Source organism: Charadrius vociferus, unplaced genomic scaffold, assembly GCF_000708025.1.
Source record: "Charadrius vociferus isolate BGI_N301 unplaced genomic scaffold, ASM70802v2 scaffold303, whole genome shotgun sequence".
Lineage (NCBI taxonomy): Eukaryota > Metazoa > Chordata > Aves > Charadriiformes > Charadriidae > Charadrius > Charadrius vociferus.
The window spans coordinates 1887665-1902568 of NW_009647756.1; positions in this window are offsets into that span (position 1 = coordinate 1887665).

Below are 14904 nucleotides of genomic sequence, written 5' to 3' on the forward strand. Positions count from 1 at the left end.
TGTCAAAAATGTAGATTGTGGAGTGGGAACAGAAGATGTTGCTTAGAAGCCAATTAGATACCATGTAACACGTCAGAATTTTTTATCCCATGAAGGTACACTTCAATTCCAGTCCACTGCTGAGAATAAAGAATTGCTTGGGGCAACTCTTGAGTGAAATTTTATTTCTCAGCTTTGGAATTTCTGGAGCCTGTATGTTTAAATAAGAAACTCTGTTTCGTAAAAGTATATGGTTACTATACATAGGCAAATTATGTATGATTTCCTGTCCTGTGCTTGGCTTAATTTTTGTGTGTTATACCTGCATATCTTCCCATTTTAGGATACACGCAGAAAAAAAACCTCTTTGATTTGAGAATTTCCAGTCTTTCAGGGGGGACCCAAGAGACTTACATAAAATTGGTGTCTTGGTTGATGATGTTGTTTTCCAGGATTTGCAGACAGAAGTCTGTTGTTTAACCTTATTCAAATTTAAACAAGTGCTTCCCGACAGATTTCTAGCAGGAACTGTTGGACCACTATATCACAACAGCTGTCAGATGCTCTGTAAAGATAATTACCCCCACATACTCGGTTGACCCTGTAAATTAAATTTGGATACACCTTTGAAATGTAATTGGCCACACTATAGTTAACTTTTTCTCCAGTAAAATGTCATGGTTTTGCCAGGTGCGGGGCAGGGGAGGAAGCAATAAGGGGGGTAATGGGGAGAATGGAATTGATTATAGCTGGTATAAATTTCAGATGATGTAAAGCATCAGCTCTTTGCACATGGAAACCAGTGATTAAAGACCTGGATAGTTCTACACAATTGACTTATACTCTAGAGTGGTGTTCTCCAAATTACAAAACCAATCAACCACCCTAATTGCCTTCATTCAAAACCAGTCACCAATTTGATTCTTTTACCAGCCAAATAAGACAGCATAAATCAGGCAGTATGAGTGTCGGGGAATGCACATTTGGGACCCAGCCAGATCTTATGTAAACCTAACAATAGCGTATTAAATCCACGTGCAGGAGAGACTTGCAATTCTCATTTTGGTACAGCATCTCCTTTCGGCTTTCTGTGACACGGTGAGCGTAGGACTGAAATGCACCAGGTCTGAGTACGGACCCCAGCCACGATGGTGTGACTTTACAATGGGTGTGGTGTTAGCAAGGGCTGAACGGGGCCTTTACTTTGTAGTGTCTGCTTTTATTAGGAATTTTCTGTAAAAGGCTCTAATGGGATTTACTTTGCTTCCATTGAATCAAACTGTTACTGACATTAGTGAGAGCAAGTTCAGGCCCTAGTCAGCTTTTCACTGTTGTCGTAAAAGCATTTGTTGCTTTCTTTTAGTGGAGTGGAGCTAATTCATTTTCGTTTTCGGCATGCATTCTTTTCGTCTACTTTTGTGTGCATGTTCTGTTTTGGAGGGAAAAAAGTCATTTCCTTATTTTAAAATCTGACCCTTTTTCAGCACGCCTGTCACCCTTTAGTATAAATGGGAAATGGAGTTGTATGGCAGCTTCTGGATCTTGGACACATTGAGTGACTATGGAAACAATTAAAGATTGCGCTGTGCCTGAGGAGTCTTTCCTTGGAAAGAGGACTGAACTGCTCTCCAGCTATCAGTAGGATTGAATGCCCATTAAAAATTCTCCAAGCCCAATTTGACTGCCAGTTTAGGAAGTGCAATCACAGATAGGCAGTAAAAGATCTTGCTGGGCAAACAGCAGTAGTTAAAAGCAAATAGATTAATTAGATGCTTGAAGCATAAGAATAGAGAATATGTCTGCCACTGATGGGGCCTTGTAAGAAGTCTTGTAACAAATTTTGACCACTATACACATGAACCTCACATGAAGAGTCACGATTGAATTGTCTAATATGAAAAAGGGGGGGAAATTTCAAGAATTTAGAGAATTTCTATTCCTTTCAAATGTGAACAAAAGGACAATAGAGCTGACTGACAAAATGACAGAATAAACTTGGAAAGGAGGTACAGAACATTTCACTAATATACGAAAAACTATGAATGCCATGCTGAAGACTTGACCTGTTCCCCTTTCTAATTCTGCCAGTAATAAAAGAACACGGACATCTGATTTCAGATAAAATATAATGGAATTCTATAAAAATGAAGTAATACTGTATGAAGAAAATAGTGAAGTTGTGATACTTCTACAGGAGAATACTAGCTGTGGCCACATCGTCGTTATTATAACCAGTACCTTCTGTCTCTACAAAGATTTACATACAAAAATAATTGATTCTCAGGTTTCAAGGTATAAATATATCTGAAAAAGAATCTTCTGCTGATGAATAACACTGCCCAGCTTCCCAGGTGTGTAACACTGATTTGTTTCCCAAGTTCTCTAATAGATTGCCTCTGAACTGGTGAACAGGATACCAGATGAAACAATGGCAAACATTTACTATAAGTGTCTGAAAAAATATATTTCCTGTTGCTGAGTGTTTTCTGAAATAGGTGGAAGATGCACTCTCTGACTTCCTTTGGCTGTTAACTGGAGTTAAAATGCACCATTCTAAAACAGTAAAGAATTGAAGACACAAGAACACTTGCAGCAGTTTTTAGGAAGTGAACATTGTCATAACCTGTGAATTCTGGTTAATTTTATGAAATTGCTGTATCAGTCACAGCTTTGTATCTAAAGGTATGTCATTTCTCGGCTTGGACAGGGGAGAGAAACAGAGAGGCATGCTTGTGTTGGGCACGATTGCATATGCAGGACTTGATCCAGGAGGAAGGAATCTGGATAAAAAGCAGAGGTTATGCATGATTTGGTAGAGGAGTCAAAGGAAGGGCAATAAGGACTTATTTAGGAAGGTCTGACCCAAGCATAGACAACACTTAAGACTGTTCAGAAAACAAAACAAAATTCTTGGATTTCTGCATGTTCTCATCTCAAGCTTGTGGGCCTGCCTGCCGGCCACCATGGAGATGAACTGCGAATAGGATAACTCAAACTTTGAGGAGGAGACACCCTCATGCTATCAGAGGATGAGCAGGAGGGAAGTTGGCCCACTGCAAGCTGGTGATGAATGGAGAATGTAGAGACAGTGAGGTGCTATTTCTGTACAGAACCATAGAGCTGCTGGGCTGAAAGTCAGCTGAGGAAGCCAAGGAAGGAAACTGGAGCCTCTTCTCCCAAGTGTCTCGTGAGTGCCTGCACAGAGAAGCCCCTAGGACTGGGGTCGGCTCTGGTCAAGTCCAAGTATCCCATTCACTCCTGCAGGTTTCTCATCTGAAAGCCAAAATGTAGTGATCTAATGCAAGAACCTGGGAAAAAAGCAGTGGAGCCGGATGGGGATAAAGAAGCCCTTCCCCCACCCACCCTCCCCCTTCATATGCCGAGGGGAGTGTGGAGAATTTCTTCTGAAAAGTGGTATTGTAAGCTGTACAGAGGAAGGAATTGAGTGCTTCCCTGCATGAAATCTAATTGCATAGTAAATACTTTTTCCTTCTCTTTTCACTTGTCCCCTTTCCGTTATTTTGTCTTTCCATCTCCTGATTTTCATTCTTTCATAGTCTCTCACTTCTCTTCCATTCTGATTTCGTCTGTCATTTCATTGTCCTGTCCTCTTTTTCTCTGATTTTGGAAAAATATCTAAATCATTTTGCTTAATATACCGGTGCTCTAGTCTCTTCCTCCTCTAAATGACCATAGTCTGGACCCTGTCTTCCACCCTCTGGCCCATGTACCCCATCTAGCAATGCCAAGGTGACTCCCCACCCCACATAAGCAGTGGACAGCACTGAAGTCTGGTATACGGTGTTTAAAGAAAAAAAGCCATGCGTGCATATATTCATTTCCTTCATGCAGCAGGCAACCGATTTTGTGGAAGTAATGTTAACACGAACAGGCTTGTGTCCCGCCAAACCCCGAGACAGTCTCAGCTACTTCTCTTTTTAGAGGGAGGAACGTAATCAAGATATTGATCTTCCTTACCCCTCAGAAAAATCCCTGCATTTTTACGGTGACTGGTCTGAAAGATCTGGTTTTGCAGGATGCGAACAAAGAATCCCAGATTTCAGTCTGCAGGCAGATGGACCTTTAAACAAAGCTCCCTGCACAGCAAGGACATCTGTTACGATTTGTGATCCACAAACTTTGAGGATACTCAAAATTCAGCTATGGGGCTCAATCCTTAGTTAGACCCAGCAGGAGAAGTAAAAGGCAAAGTCTGTGCCGTGAGCTTTACTGAGAGCTGAAATAGTTCCTGCAGCAAACTGGAGCTATGTGAATTTAACCTCATGTTAGCCAGACCATGGCTTGGACATCTGTTCTTCCGTTGCTTTACCCTAGAAGACCTGACTAAGGAGGTGGGGACAGTGACAAGCAGCTTGGTGGAGCCATTAGAGGGGTCTTGTGCATTTGGGTGATATTTTTTCTAAAATAAATCATTCTTGAAACTGTGCCAATGGCAATTTTTCATTGACCCCATGGAACCAGGAGCCAGCCCGGTTGTTTGTATTTGCATTTAATACCTTCTGCGTCTTCTGTTGGGAATTAAAGGGTACCAAATAATTTTTGTCACTGGAGTCCAGTGTTGGAGACTGTAGAACTGTTTCTTCCCTCCTTTAAAACAGGCTTATTAGCTGGTGCATGATACGTATTTAGGACAAACAAAGATTTCTGTTAAGTACCAGCTCATTTATTCAATACATCTTTTCTTTAAAAGTTTTCAAGGTTTTCTGGAAAAATTATATGCCATTCTTCATTGCGGTGGTCACTTCTGATGGTGATGCTAGCATTTTTGCAGACTTTACGTGATGTTTTAAAATGTTAATTATTAGTTTGGAATTTTTTTCCATGAATAGTTAGTACTAATATGGGATAAGGGTCATTTAAGACAGGACTGAAGTACTTTGCCTTATTTGTCACTCATTAAATGTGTAAGCTTTTTTTCCATCAACTTAATTCTTTCACAAATACTTCTTCATCTGCATTCCTTGCAAACATTAAGCGGGGGATTCAAGGAGCTTTGGTTAGATGCTCACAATGTGTTTTGCTTGGACAGATAGGACAAACATAAAATTCGTAGGACTGTGTTGCTGGCACACCACATGCTATATTTTTAAAAAATTCTATCTTTAGCCTCCCTGTTCCTGATACTTTTAGACATGAATTAGTATTATGTTTATAGAAGTTCTGAACTAATGCCTGTGAATATTTTCCAAAAAAAATCCAGAAGGTGCAAACTTAAAGGCAAGCAGAGCCAAAGCAATTTCTATCTCTTCTTTCGGCAAATATTTAGGAGAAATATTTAGATATTTTAAGTTCTGCTTGACAAGTTTCCCTTAATATCTCAGGCTCTGCTATCCCTAATTGCTGGTGTCACAGCTTTTCCGCAGTAGTGCTCATGCCAGCAAAGGCTTGGAAAAGCCGTCTGTAATTTAAAACTTTATTTTGAAATTCATTTCACAGGGTATACCTGGCAAGAAGTCAAAGTGCTTCATTGTGCGATCTTTCCACTCTCTGCACTACACAACATGGCTACGGCTCTCCTAGCTCTCCTTTCAGTGGTTGGCTTTCGCCCCCAGATCTTTCTCCACGTGATCTGACCTTTTTCATTCTGGGGTAGAAATGTGGAACTACAGTGTGAATATTAATTTAGCAATTGAACTGTATTCTCCAGCTACAACTTTCTCTCTCTGATACAACAGCCAAAAAGAATTTTTTTTAGCATCTGCTTGGGTCAGACCGATACTTTATTGCACCTCCTCATAAGAAAAAGTAAAAAAGTGTGTCTTCTACTTAGCTCCTTCTGTTTCTCCCTAGTTTGGGGTCACATTAAAAGGAAGAAAGTTGTGTATTGTTAATAACATACCCAGAGTGACTTGGCCATTTTATGACCTTTAGGGAACATTCAATAGAAAAACCTTATTGGTTTTCACAGTGGCCTGTAGCGGTTTTTATCTACTGAATAGTTGTGTTGTGTGGAATGTCCCATGATTGGATAGCTCTCAGTATTGCTTAATGTTATTTGTAGATATCATTAAGCAAGAATAGTGTTTCTTTCTTTATAATCTTTGCATAACAAAGTCCATCTGGAAGTGTTCCCAGCTGCTTTCCTGTCATTTTCAAAATTTCACCCAGGCTTAGTCATCTGTGGATTTTATCACCTCTTTCTTCACTGATACTTGAAAATTGGTGACAAACACATGTTGCTCTTTGTAGACTTTAAATTGTACTGGGAAGAAGGAAAACCCTACATTGTGCATTCATGGGGAAAGTTGTCAATTATTAAGGGGAAGGAGGGCTACCCCTAGGTGTTTTTATTTGTCAAATTGCAGAAAGAGGTCTTTTTCTGAGGAAATACTAAACTCTTGTAAGATGCTAATAGAGCGTGCTTACAGGAACATGTTTGAGAGTAAGTAGCAGCACATCTGGGTTTTGTGGTGACGATGAAGCTTGTAACGGTGCATTGCAGGTGGCTTTCTCTTTGAAACCCTTTTCATAGTGCTGCTGCTCAATTTGGGACTTTAGCATGGATTCTTACTCCCCAGTTAACTTCCCCCATCCTTCCAAGTGGTACAGTCTTGTGACTGTTTTGCTATCTTTATATAATAATAATAATAATAACAATGCAAAATGAATCTTAGAGAATTTACTTCTTCCTCTTTCTTCTTCTTCTTCTTCTTTTTCTTCTTAGGCAAAGTAAACCTCAGGAAAACTACTCTGCAACCTATACATTCAAGTTTTAGTAGTAAAAAAAAAGTCCACAATCCCTTCTCAAGAATGTTATAAATTTATGGGTTTCTATCTCAGCATAATTTAGTCAATCCTGAAGAGAAAAAAAAAAAAGAAAAAAAGAAAAATTTATATCAGCTCTTAAAATCAGTGGAGATGTCTGTGCTCCTTGTTGGAGGCAATTAATAAAAAGTAGATTCTTTCATGTCGGGCATTTGGGTACTGAAGCTTTGTTGGCCACTATAAACCTCAAGCTCTTTAATTACCTATTTAATCTTGGACTTTAAATTGTTGTTTGTTTCCTGAGAGTCAAATTATAAGGGTAAAAATTTCTAGGTGGGAGTTCTTCATATATTGACCGAACTTTAAACTGTTAACAATATCTAAATAAAGAGGACTTAAAAAATTTCACAAGAAGTGTGTGCAAGTAAGTGAAGAGAGGAATGGAAGAGACATGGGTACACTGAAATACATACCCAAGATTTTAAAGGATAGCCTGAAGCTGGTCATAGTTTCAAATCTAGATGCAGGTTGCCAACTTACATCTATTTTGTCTGCAAATTCTTGAATTTTTGAAGGCCAATGTTAAGTGTTCAAGTACAAATTACACAACCATTTCTTTTGTGTTCGGTCATCCTTTTTCATGCAAAAAGGTGGATTTTTTTAAAGATAACATGAATGACTCATCTTCTGAACAATTTAGCCCCAATAGAAAGTAAGTAAGAAGAATGCTTGTGTAGAGGAATATTGAAGGCAAAAGCAAGAGGGTGATATACTTCAATTGTTTGTTCCTGTTGTTAAGTCTTCTGTCTCTAGACCTCAGCTGCACCAATATTTCCTCCAGGAAGTAGGAGACATAATGAATGTGTGTGTTTTTTCCAGAAATGAGTTTATTAAAAGAAAAAGGTCAATAGGGCTCCTCACAATTTGCAACTCTGATACGCGCAGAGGCAGCCTTCTGCCAAGCGCTCACAAGCACTATCGACTTCCCTTAAGTTCAGAAATTTTGCATGATGGCTGTATTGATTGATTTATTTATTTTTAAGTAAGGAAATACACAAGGGAGAGAAATGAATAATCTGACGTTATGTTTTAGAGATTAGCATAGTGGAATTCTCTTGTAAAGATCAAATAGGGTCATACGCACCCTCTGGTTTTGATTGCTGTATCACAGTGATCGATGCAGCGAGGCCATATCAGACCATTAAACATCTCTTGTTCCATGAGCCATTGCTAAATGCTTCAGAACAAGGTGCAAGATATCCTGTAGATAATAAGAGTGGAATATGCTGCCCAGAGAGTATTAATCTTCCCAGCCTTCTTTTATAGCCTGCATCATGAAGATTTATATCTTTTTAAAACAAACAACACAAACTCCCCTTTCCTATCTAAGTCTCCATCTTTTTGTTCTTGCAAAGAACTAAAATTTTTGTCTCCCATGCAGGATCGATTCCATTAGAAATTTAAGCCTTTCAAATGAAAGTCTGTGTATGATTCTAGTACTACAATGAATCCTCTGGGCTTCAGATTTCCTCCTGTGCTTACAGTTATGCATGTGTGTAAGAATCTTGATGCACTGGGACCTTAGCATCTAGAACAAAATTGACGTCCAGCACAAGAATAGCATATCTTAAAGTTACCAAATGTTTGCAGATTAATGTTTAGCAGAATCTTGTCAATCTGTATCATTCTGATGTTAAAGAAACAAATAAACAGTGTATCTGCTGCTTTGTCTACCAAATTTGCTATCCTTTGATCAGCTGGATTTGATCCATGCAATCAAATGATTGCTGAAAATTTGCCTTACCGTAACTGAATTCTACTGCATTTATAACAATTATATTCCTGTGTATTTCTTCTTAAATTTGGGATTACAATAAAATGTTTATTTTTGAGAGTTAAATGTTCTGCTTCTTAAAATTAAGTTTTAAAAATAAAAATAGTTTTGCATAAACTAATTAATTTGGTTTGTATTAACTAATAATTTCTCTAGAGAATTTGGTATAAATTAAAATATTTCTATTTCAACTTAGATTTTTTAGGCAATGGCAAAAAAAATATCTAAGCGTGTTCTATCAATTTGACCTATCTGCCTAAGTTAATTATTCTTATTAGGTAGGTCTAGTTAGAGAATATGCCTTTTTCTTTGTTGTGGCCACAATGAAAGAGAGAGGGGTAAAAAATATTGGTAACCTCAGATCTTGATGTTACTAGCACCTATTCAGTGTCCATTTAATAATTTTTATTTTGTTAAGAGGTTGACAATGCCATCAAATATTTCAACAGTTTAACTCTGACTATTCCATTGTGCAGCAGCATCTGCAAACAATTTGGGTATAATGACAGTCTACAACAGATATTTCTAAAATTAGAGCAGTTAAGGGCATAAATATACTTAGTTTTTAGAATATGAGATAAATTTTTTCTTCCATATTTAAGCTGTAGAACATCTTTTTTTCCTGTGCCCTTCTTCATCCATTTTATATAACATCTTAGCAGCAGCAAGTTAAAAATAATAAATTGCTTCTTACTTGAAATCAATGTTTCTAGATACTTCCTTTAAAATATTAAATCAAAAAGCATATTCAAAAAGTTGTAATAGTGTCTGTGTTTAATCTATATGAATTAAAGAATAGCTTCACATTTCCCTCACTGTGTAATATATACATAGATGTATAAATGTAAATATACATAGATAAATGAGATGGAGCAAAGCTCTGTTATTATGATTCAGCTCCTCAAATCTACTTTCCCCCATCTTTGCTTTTGTATGTGCTTTAGCTTTCTTAAATCCACCTAATTCATGGTTCTGCTATTAACTTCCTTAAAAAAATACTCTACCAGTACATTTAAACATCATTGGAAAAATCCTCTGTATTCTGCCTGTGTTCTTTATTTCACTTAATTAAGCTTATGTATATGTATGTGAATTACTGGAAGCCTCTCTATATCTTTTTGTGTGTTTATTCCCAATTATAGTAGCTTTCATACTCATTATACAATAGAAAATTGACCAAAAAACTTGATTTGGTGAATTAGGTTATTGGTGATTGATTTGGTGATATAGGACATTGCTGTTCTGTATAAATGGCCAAAAGATGTCATACCCTCTCCCAAAGGGTGCAAAAGAGGAAGCTGTAAAATCCCTGCTAGAGAGACCGGGAAAGATTTGTGGAAAGTTTGAGTCACATAAGAAGCCTGTTTCAGAGCTAATGGTGATTTTTGATCTCCCAAATCATAGTTTTCCTCTCTAGGTGAAAGACCGTCTTTTTTTTTTCCAAGTACAGTAGGCAAGATTCTTTCCTTTTACATCTATACCCATTAGCTTTCTGCCGTAGTATCTCCGTAACAGTTCACTAGATACTAAAAGTTGCATTTAAATAGCAATGAAGCTACGTATAAGTGATTCTTGGAGTTTTTAAAATACATTTTAAACTGAGCAAATAATGTGTCTCTAAAAATATCTTTTAGCAATCTTCAAAGATATTCCACCAGTCATTCTGAACTGTTTTGCTTAGTAATAGGGTAACTAATGTTGTAAGCTTCTGTACAAATCTTGTTAATATTACTGGGTTTTCCTGTTTCTGCTGTAAGGTTATGACACCCACACGTGTCAGGAAATACAATGTACAACTGAATATGCTATATGGCAAATTTTCCTGAAATGTATATTCTGAGCACAGAGCTGCATAGACTATCTACTGACATAGAAATATGAAATTCAAAATACACCTTTTAAAGAAATTTCTATGGGAACCGTATGAGTTTAATTTGCTGTTAATTCTCTAGCATTTTAGACCAGTGTCCTTATAAAGTGGGAAGAAATTCTATTCATCCTCAGTCTTTGGAATGCAGTCATCAACTCGAGAAAGGATTTGACTCAAGAAGCAAAGATTTTAAACCAACTGGGAACGATGTGACAGAAATCTCCATCTGTATTCATTCCATGTCTAGTCTTTTGAGATGTAGGCTCAAAAACACAAAACAGAAAACACAGATGAGACAGGGTAGCATCTGTTTATCCTCGGAGCCTCCTGCTGTGGTTTCTGGTCATCTTCTCTCTTGTCCTCAGTCTCTGTTCCTCATCTCTCATCTGGTTCTTGCAGTCTGGACATGACAGCTGTACTTACATTTTAAAATCTAGATTTTAACATTTTAACAAACATTTGGGAACAGGAAAGGGGGCTCTGGTTACGGCAGGGAGAAACACAAAAGCAGAGCTTCCCTTCATTTTTTTCCCCTCCTTTTGCCTGTCAAGTTTATGATGTTGAACTTCAACAGGAAGGAACTGAATCTTCTTCATACCATTGGGCACTGGGGCAGAAAAATCCCTTAGGCTGAGCTGCACTGAGTTATTCCCCTAGCTGTCAGTATTTCCCGAGCGAAGAAGTGCAGCTCCCCATGCCAGGCTCTGAGGAGCTTCAGCTGGATTTCCTCTCTCGAGGGTCGATGACTTCTCCTGTTTGAGCACCCTCCAACGGGACTCTGTTTTCCCCTTTGAGCCTCTCAGTGTGTAATGTCTTGGGGTTATCTTTTCTCAACAGTGCAATTTCATGAAAGCTGAAGCTATTTCCTGACCTGTGCGAGTATTCCTTACTGCAGTAATCTTACTAAAATACAAGTTATTGGAATGGTGGTGGTGTTGTAATTTTAGTTTGTTTACCAAGTCATAGGTGTAAAATGCCAAACTGAAATACTGATGTCACGGCCAAAATGCAAGTCAGCCAATAAAACTCTTGATCGTTAGCCGGTAAGAGTAAAAGCAGTGGTTTGTATTTTGAAGGAAGAGTACTATGAGGGGTAGGTGGCTTATTTGCCTTCACACTGATACTTGAAAGTAAAAGTGTGTTTATATATTTAGGAACTTGATTGACGTTATCTAGAGGGAAGTTTTCTTTTATGATCTGGCCACAGGATAGCGCTTTATATGCAGTAGACAAATATGCAGGAGAGAGCCGCGTTTAACTTAAGGAGTAGTTTCTACAAACCTTTGTCAGGGATCTGTTTCCTTATACTCAAAGTTAACTTTAAGGTCATGAGTAGTCCCATTATTTGAGATGCTGTGCTGACCAATGCCAGAGAAACTTTGCATGGTCAAACCTTCAGCATATGTTACCTTATGCTTCGTTTAAGGATATTAACAAAGTTCTTAATTGACTTAATAGTATTTTTGTTTGTTGATGCCCGTGTCTCCTTCCCACTAGTTTAGACTACAGGATTTTCAATAATCTGAAGAATTATTTGGATTTTAATAGCCTTTCATTGCTTCCCGACCCCCCCCCCCCCCAGGGAATAGAAACAAAACAAAGGAAAATCTCATAAGCTCTTGTGCCTTAACACACTATCTCTTAAGTATTTCTGTTTTATATTGGGAATTTTAATGTAATTTTTTCATTGACATTTACTTATTTTTTAATGAAATCTGTAACTTTGTATTGATGTATCCTGGAAAACCAGTCTTTGCTACACTGAATTCAAATAGCTTATATTCAACTTCCCAGTTATAATTTGCTCATCCCTTTTAATAAATTAATGAACTCTCTCTCTTCTCCACCATGAGTGCCCAAAGCTTAAGGGAAGAAAAAGCAGCTTTTCTTGGCAACTCTGTAGCCCTGTGCGCGTGTTCCTCTGTTCTGTATTTGATACTCAACAGATATCTGGGGCAGTTGAAATTGATTTTGAGTACCCTGAGAGCTGGTCTTGGATATGTCTTAGTTCTTATTTTCTTCTTCTCTTTGTAGTTCATTCTGCTTTCTCTTTTATTTTTTATACCTCCTACTGAAGTCACGGAGTGGTTAGACTGACTATTACATTTCTAATGGATTAGTTGAGTACTGGAAAAGCCAGAGGATATTAGCCTTTTCACATTCAAATGTGTCATATACAATATATGTGGTTCTATGAATATTTAATTTGAGTGAAAGGCCTGTCTGAGTGTGATTTCACTGAGTAAGAAATCGCTTTTCATTTCTGGATTTCCTGGATATCCAGTTTGTTTCCTTGCTTTTTAAAATGTTCATTGAACATTTTTCAGCCAAACTGAAACCTTTGGCAAATCCTGATCCCAGTAACAAAATTCATATTGAGTTTTTCTTTTCATTTTGAAAGAGAATTTTGTCTGTTCAATTTATCTGACATTTGCTCCCTCCTCCTGTGTTCCCTTGGTTGGATCTTTAGGAGCTGTGTTGTCTGTAATGTCCCTCAAGCAATCAGACATGTTGGCGCTTAACAGATAATGAGAGTTCAGGCATGGTATTGAAAAGAAGTAAGCTATAACTTTCCCTATATTACTTAATTCCATAAGAAATGGTGTTGAGCTTCAGACTGTTATGCTGGAAATTATAACTCTGTGGTCAGAAAAAGCAAGTTGTTGTATTGTCAAGGGAGCCGGAGCCTGTTCCCCGATCAGCAGTAAAACAATTTATGGGAGGAGTATTTGTTTCTCCAGCACAAAATAAAAACTGTTTGCAGGGTATTGTAGCTAATGACAGCATAGGTAAATCATGCACCTGCGGAACTCCTCGTATACAATTGGTATAACATTGCAAGAAAGAAATCATAGCTTTGATAAATGCCTTGATCCCACAGTGAGGTTTAGAAAAGCATGCAGGTCCATCCACAGGAGTTAGCTGTAGAGTGGTACATTGGGTAGCTTTGCAGGATTTATAGAGTTCTTCCCAGTGGCCAAATGCATTTCATAACTGCATTGCGTTCAGTACAGCAAGCGTTTTGTGGATGTGAAGACTTGTAATATGCCTGTGCTGCTGGAATCCATGCTTTGCCTACTGCAGCTGAGGAAAGAAATCTGAATTTTTCCTCATTGCGTAGGATTGTAGAAGTGATGTTGTGCCACGGACATTTTTGGTTGTTCATAAGCATCCCTCTTCCCTGGTATGTGGGTCTGGATTGCACTCACTGGTTCATGTTGCAGACTTGCTTAACTTGTCAGCCAGCTGTTACTCTTGGGATTGTCTAAAAAAAGTTGTACATTGCAGATCTAGTGTGAGGAAAATCATTTTGTATCCAAGACAATGGTTGATTTATTGTTCAGGGAGTAATTCAATATACATGTAGTAAACAGATACATCAGAAAAAACATTAAGTTACTGCAGAACATAGTGAAACATACCTTTGGGTACTGTAAAAGGAGAAGGAATTCAAGTGTTAATGAAATAATTATTTTTCTCTCTGAACTATCAAAAATTAATGAGTTTCACAAAAGATGTTGGCTGTCTGTAAAAAGTCCCAATTTACCGGGCAGGTAAATGCTAAAATCAGTTTAAGCTCCTGAACTTGTGTTTCAGTCAACAGTACATAGGTCCACATAAAAAAAAAAAAAAAAATATAGGTAAAAGTGGTTTGTTGATTTTCAGCAAAACTAGTACAAGAGCCCTCTATACGTGGGAATGTGATCCTAGGAAATGCACTCATGGCATTGTTTTGGTTTTTTTTTTTCAATTTTTGCAGCATCCCTTTGTGTCCTCTATTTTACCAAGGGAATGCTGCAAGTCCCAAATACTGCTGTGTACTTTGCAGAAAATACTTCAAAAGTGGCACCTGTTATATATGAGAGGAATGCTTGCACCTTGTAAAAATACTACCCTGGAGATTTGCTAAGATCAGAGACTTAATATGATACGTTTTGTTTGTAATCAACAACTCTTAAGATTAGTGTTCACCATTAGACTTTCTTATCTGGCACAAATCCTCCCCTTCAAGTTCTTTGCCTGTGTGACTTGTCTGCTCTCCAGCTCCTGGTGGAAGAACAACCTTTTCTCTGGTCACTCTGTACAGATGAGCTGTATGTGCATTCATAGGAATATTGGATTGAGTGATTATTTCATATGGGTGGCTTCTTTAGAAGTCAGAACTATGCAGCACATGCAAGTGATCTGTGGCAGGTTCTTGACCAGTGCCATCTTGCCAGAATTTACTGGAAACACTCAGATCATGCTCATCTTTGGTTAACATAGCACTTCACTACTTTATATTGTAACCTTGCTGTTGTAAAAAAGGCTGGAGTAAATTTAAAAGATGCCAGTGTGTTTTATTTTCAGAAAAGAATTCCTTAATGACCTGCCATTACAAGGTCATATTCAATGTCCTTCTGAGGTTGTTATGACCTAAATTTCTCACAATAGATTGACTAAATAATATTCTGAACAGAAGAAACTTTGCCATGCCCTTACTCCTTTCAAAGTG